Raw genomic sequence first — 6940 nt, 5'->3', positions numbered from 1 at the left:
AAGAGCACACAGACAGAAGGAGCTCAGTGCTGCAGCTGAGACACATTCTGGAGACAGCTGTTGAAAGCAGACTTTTGCTAGCCCATGGTCTGCCTGGAAAAAAAGTAAGAGAACATCCTCAGACACTTAGAGAGAAACGTCCTGGGAGAAAGCCTTTTTGAAACCAGAACCCCAGAACAGATGCCAACCACATGCCTTCCCAGGTGACAGAAATTTTCCAGATGCCATCAGCCATTCTTCAATGAAGGTACCCTATTGTTGATGCCTTAGTTTGGACACTTTCATGGCCTTAGAAGTGTAACTTTGTAACCAAATAAATCCCCTTTATAAAAGCCAATCCATTTCTGGTATTTTGCATAATGGTAGCTTTAGCAAACTGGAACATATGTATATATAATTAGCTCTAAAACATACATATTTAGGTATAAATCTAATAAAACATGTGCATGATCAGTATGTCGAAAACTATAAAACAGTGATAAAATAAATGAAAGACCAAAATAATTGTAGAGACACTGTGTTCATGGATCGGAAGACTCAACTTAGTGAAAATAGCAATGCTCCCTAAATTGATACATAGATTTAATACAATTCCAATCAAAATCCCAAGTGGATTGTTTTTTTTTGTGGTGATAGACAAACTGATTCTAAAATGTACATGCAATTGCAAAGAAACTAGAATAGCCAAAAAAAATTGGAAAAAGAAGAAAGTTGGAGGACTCACACTTAATAATTTTAAGACTTACTATAAAGCATCAATATTTAAAACGCTGTGATATTAGTGAAGGGGTAGACACATAGGTTAATAGAACAGAGTAGAATGTCCAGAAATAGATCCCAAATATTTCCAATTAATTTTTGACAAATGGAGAAAGGCCAACCTTTACAACAACTGTTGTTGGAACCTCCATTTGCAATAAAATGGCTCTCAGCCTAAAACCTCATGTCTTTCACAAAAATTAACTCAAAATGGATCATAGAACTAAAGTAAAATGTTAATCCATAAACCTTTAGAAGAAAATATAGGAGAAAATCTTTGTTATCTGAGATTGTGAAAAGAGTTCTTAAACATAGCACTAAAAGCATGACTCGTAAAAGAAAAAAAAAATCTATAAATTGGACTTCTTCTTCAAAAACTTAAAAAAAAATTTTCCCTGTGAAAGATACTGCTAAGAAAATGTAAAGAGAAGCTATAGAGTGGGAGATAAAAATTGTAAATCACATATCAAACAAGGCTTGAATCCAGAATCTATAAAGTGTTTCTAAATTAAACAGTAAGAAAACAAACCCAGTTAAAAATGGGCAAAATAGCTGAAAAGACACTTCAACCAAAGAAGATATACAGATGGCAAAAAAGCATAGTAAAGAGGCTCACCACGATTAGCCATCAGAATAATTCAAATTAAAACCAAAATGTGATATCACCATGTCCCCATCAGACTGGCTAAAATAAAAATTACTAACAATACCAAGTGCTGACAAGGAAGCAGAGCTACTTCAACTCATATCCAGTGCAATGATTACAATAAAAAAGGGTAAAGTCTCTCATATAAAGTTAAAATACACTTACAATATTATCTTATTTACCCTAAAGAAATTAAAAATCATTTTCACACAAAAACTGTTACACAGATGTTTATAGTAGCATTAGTGCAACTGCCGAAAACTAGAAATAACCCAAATTCTCTTCCCTGAGTGAATGGATAAACAAACTGTGGCACCTCCATACAATGGAGTAGTACTCAAGGAAATGGAACAAACTATTGATGCAAACAACTTGGATGGATCTCAAAGTCATTGGGTGAATGAATGAAGTGGGTCTCAAAAGGCTACATATCCTATGATTCCATTTATAACACATTTTCGAGAAGACAAAACTATAGCAATGGAGAACAGATCAGTAGTTGCTAGGGGTTAGAGATCAGGGAGAGTGTGACTATAAAAGGGCAGCTACAAAAGAGATTTTAGAGATGACGGAACTGTTCCGTATCATGATTATGGCAATGGTAATACAAATTCATACAGGTGTTAAAACTCAGAGAACTGGAAATCAAAAACTCAATATTACTCTATGTTAATGAAAAAAAATTTAAAAATACATTTACAGGAGTAAAGTAACTTCACCCTGCAGAGGACAAAGCCCCTAACACAATCTAACATCACCTTTACTTTTCTTCTCTCAAGCAACTTTAGATAACCTTAAAAAAGAACTTTAAGAAATGCTTTCTAAACTGTATTTCTCCCCAAATCCCAAAAATCTAACAGCGGTACTTCCTAGGCAGATAAATATCTGGAATGTAAGAATATAATTAATGTATCAAGTTCTTCTGTATTTCAAATTGTTATCTCTCTCCAATCAATGTGTTATTAAGCATAAATTACATTTATAAGGCATACTCTGAAAAGTGAACCAATTTTTTGTAAAATTAATTACTACACAAGGTGTCTACTTTCTCCTGTCACAAAAGAAATGCTTGTGAAAGATGCTATAGATCCCCACAGAATTTGGCTGGCCTCAGTCAAAAATGACACTGCTTCACTTTAACAGCAAATTACAATACCACTCGGACTAGTAATTCAACCTGGCACCTCTTAAGGAAAAAAATCACTTCCTGTCTGCTTACAAGTGCTACTTATTAATAATCAATGTGATATATGCACTAAGTTCATGATGCACGACACATACTAGTTGTAATGATTTCTGCATACAACAAAAGCAGCATTTTTCAAACCTATGACTTGGAAGCAAGAGACTTTAAATTCCATTAATGATTTGACATAGCAGCCTTCCCACTGTGAAGTCCAGGGAAAAGTGTGCATCTGTTGTTAATATATTATCTTAATGTTCTGACCATCTGCCTAAATAAAAACCAAGATCAGGAAGTATTAAAATAAATGTCCTTTCAGAGAGGAAGATAAATTAGGATCTAGAACTCCTGAGTCCTTTTCCAAAATTCAACCACTAGCTTAGTAAACTCTTCTCTTCCACTGTGGTTATATTTTGGCTTTCTTTTTACTACTCAGTCCTCTGGACTGAGGACTGAGCTTCCAAGAGCTATTGTCATAAATGGGAAAACACTGGATATGTGAGCTATCTTTCCTAGATCATGTTTATCAGTTTATTGGGTTCAGTAAGCCATGGTACAACTAACATCCTGCAATTTGCTACTGTGCTTGATGTGTGACCTGATGTAGACAAAGAGAGCTTCAGTCAAACAGCACATCCAATAAGACTTTTGCAATTGTTGACGTTAGTCTCACCTTTCATAGGTAAAGGAGGTAAAAGTTTGTACATAATGGTCTAACACACCATTTTAGGAGTATCTTCTGGCATTCCTGAAATCCTAGAACAGGTTAGGTTTTTTTGTTTTTTTCAAATCCTTTGGTTGAACATTCTGTTCTTGGAATGCATTGCTCTTCTTACAGTGCACTTCTTTGGTAAAAAATTAAAAATTAAAAATAAATGACACATTGAATGATCAAAAACAAGAAAAATGTAAAATTGGGAAAACATATAAATGTGGTAAACCCATATAGAAAAGCAGAAAACTGATTAACATAAAATCAGATATGGTTGCTGGTGGGAATGCAGAATGTTGCAGCCACTGTGAAAAACAGTTTGGAGGTTCCTTGGGAAGCTAAGTATAGAATTGCCATTTGCTCCAGCAATCTCACTACTAGGAATATTCCCAGAAGAACTGAAAGCAGGGATGTGAACAGACATTTGCACACCAATGTTCACAGCGACATCATTCACAAGTGCCAAAAGATGGAAACAACCCAAGTGTCCATCAACTGATGAATGGATAAACAAAATGTGGTATACAAATACAATGGAACATTATTCAGCTGTAAGAAGGAATGAAGTCCTGATGCATACGACAACATGGATGAAACCTGAGGAAATTATGTTGAGTGAAGTAAGTCAGATGCAAAAGGACAAATATTGTATGGTGTCACTAATATGAACTAAATATAAAAGCAAACTCTTGGAGTTAAAACCTCAAGTATAGGTCACCAGGAGACAGAAAGAGGGTAGAGAATGGAGAGCTGATGCTTGCTTTGTACAGAATTTTTAATAAGGTTGACTGTAACTGTTTGGAAATGGATAGAGGTGATGGTAGCACATTAATGTAAGTGTAATTTTTTTCACTTTGTACAGTTTTCTATAAATGTTTTTAATTTATAATAAAAAGTATTAAAATAAATAAATGATATTTTTAAATTTACAGGGTTTTAAACCAAAACATCCAAATAAAATTTTTAAGGATTTATTTTATACATCTTAGTCTTTAAAAGTTGTAACTGTCCCTATGTTAAGTTCTAGTGGCTAGGGCTACCTACATGCAGGTTTTGCCCTACACAACAGTGGACCCAAATGCACAAATGGGACTAAGATCCAACCCACATTCTGTCTGGGAGCTGTGAGCCCTGGCATAGTAGGGCTGCCCAAAGGAAGGAGTGCCTTCCTCTAATTTGCACAAAGGCACAAATCAACTTTAAAATCATGACACTCAATTCTGCAAACTGGAAGACTAACTCTTCTAGGATTCTTTGATACTTCTTGTTTGCATTCTGCAAACTGGAAGACTAACTCTTCTAGGATTCTTTGATACTTCTTGTTTGCATTTTTCAAACCAATTGTTTTACTCAACTGTAATTAAAGTCAAAGCTCTTTAATTCTGCACCAGCCTGCAATAAAATATATAAGAACAGAAGCAAGCCCAATAAACATAATGCTGAAATCTCAAATAATACTCAAATCTCAACGGATGGTCAATTTATTATAATTATATATTACATACATATACATATATCCACTTTTCAAACTGTATTTCACAGAATGACCTACTGTCTTTCTGATTTAATTAAAAAATTGTGCCAGCCACATCTATTGCTTTATTCTATCCCATAGTTTTATTTTTCATACCATTAAGTAAAGTATCAAACAGCCACTGATTCAAGTGTTCCCAAGTATTAAAAATACTTCTTTTAGTCTTCAGATTGCTTTGTACCTTCTCTTGCTAATCTGTCAGCTTCTTCATTGCCTATAAATCCCGAATGACTAGGAACATGCATCCACTGAATATTCATGCCCTGGGTTAGTCTCTCAAACTCAACAAAGTCCTCTTGGTTGATTACCTCTTTCCCTGTGCTTATTCTTCATCCATTGTTCTTCCAACTTTGAACCCAATTATTAGTTCTTCCATTTATTAACATACTATCTGTATACAGAACCAACTTGATGATATTTTGAGGCTTTGCTTGTTCAATGGCTTTGCAGGCTGCATGAATTTCTGCTATTTGGCTTGTTTGTCATCCAAGAAGTCTAATTTCTATATTTACAGTATGGCCTGGCCCCCAGTAAATACTAATTCTAGCTCCTGCTCTCCTCCGTCCATTACTGGAGCAGCAGCCATGAGTGTAAACAACTACAAATTCTTCCATGTAAGAAAATGTGTCTTTGCCAACGAAAGGTATTGATTCTGCATTTTGTTTTACATGCTTTGCACACGGTTCTGCCTTTTCATCTTCGGCTATATCAAATGACATGTGGACACCTGTTTGCTTTCACTGGTGATTCTGGTACCAGTTTATTTTTCTGTCCTTCTGAACCATCAGGGCACACCAAGTTTCTGACAGAGGCCCAGGCATCATCTTCAGTGACAAACTTCTTACATCTGGCAGCAGGAAAATGGTCCAACTGTGCTCTTACGTTCACTCCACGTAAGAAAAACCCCAGTCATGCGGCCCTTCTCATGGCGTAAAACATCCTGAATCTCTTGCAACAGCAGCAATGGCAGCTCATAGCAGCTAAAGTAACTCTGTGAGCCAGAGAAAAAAGCCCCCGTGGAGAGAAAAGCATATTGGTTCCCGAGCTCAAAACCAAGCGACCTGAAAATCACTTGCAACCCTGTAAGCGTAATTAACAGAGCTGGATTATGGGTGTGATTAGTGTTGAAAGGGGAAGTTTAAGATCACGTACATCACTGGAGGGAAAGCTAGAGAATAAAATATGGGACTGTAGAACATAGCAGACCCTGTTGTGGACGATGACTGTGGTTAACTGTGCAATGTAAGAAAGCTCTTACATGAACTAGAACAAATGCACATCACTATTACAAGGTGTTAACAATAAGGTGATATATGGGAAAAACACAACTAATGCAAACTATGGACTATAGTTAATAGCAATATTGTAATATTCTTTCATCAACTATAACAAAGGTACTATGCCAATTCTAAATGTCAATAACAGGAGAATAAGGTATATGGGATTCTTCTTTTGGGAACAGTGAGAATGTTTTCAAGTTGATTGTGGTGATGAATATACAACTCTGTGAATATACCAAGAGCCATGGACTGTACGCTTTGGATGCACTGAATGGTGTGGGAATAAAACTGTTTAAAAAAAAATCAGAGGTGGTTACTTGGACAGGAGACAAAATTGGATGGAGCAAGTGGGAAGCTGCTGGTAATGTTTTCCTTCTTAAACTGAGTGACAGATCCTATTATTACTTAAACTATACATGCACATTACATATACTCTTATATAAGTGACATATTTCATAATGCAACATTTTTTCTAAGTTTTTTAAAAGAACAGAAAAGCGTATATCCAGACAGGGACAAGAAATTACATTAATTATCCAGTTTTTGCCAAATCCTTTTGAGATATTCTCTCATTTTCAGATCTGCAATTTTCAGATGATAACTGAATCTGAATGAGCTTGCACAACCTGCTTAAGAGTACATGTTTAGTAAAGGGAAAAACCAGTCAGAACTCAGCTCTATCAAAACACATGTGGCTTCCAGTAGAGCAACCAGCCTGTCTACCCATGTCTGTTTTTCAGTATCCTTCCATATAAGGTTAACATTGGAATGGTAGAAAGTCAATTCCCTTCCTAGATTTAATAATCCAACTTGTTTGCACTGATGT

General features: G+C 35.6%; 1 pseudogene; it reads right to left on the bottom strand.

The window, feature by feature from the left end:
* Nucleotides 1-4886: 4886 nt before the first annotated feature.
* Nucleotides 4887-5788, bottom strand: LOC119505546 (annotated as a pseudogene).
* Nucleotides 5789-6940: the final 1152 nt, after the last annotated feature.

This window comes from Choloepus didactylus, chromosome 10 (assembly GCF_015220235.1).
Source record: "Choloepus didactylus isolate mChoDid1 chromosome 10, mChoDid1.pri, whole genome shotgun sequence".
In the NCBI taxonomy this organism is placed as follows: Eukaryota; Metazoa; Chordata; class Mammalia; order Pilosa; family Megalonychidae; genus Choloepus; species Choloepus didactylus.
Note: the sequence above shows the minus strand (reverse complement) of the source record. Positions and strands in the feature narration are given on the sequence as shown.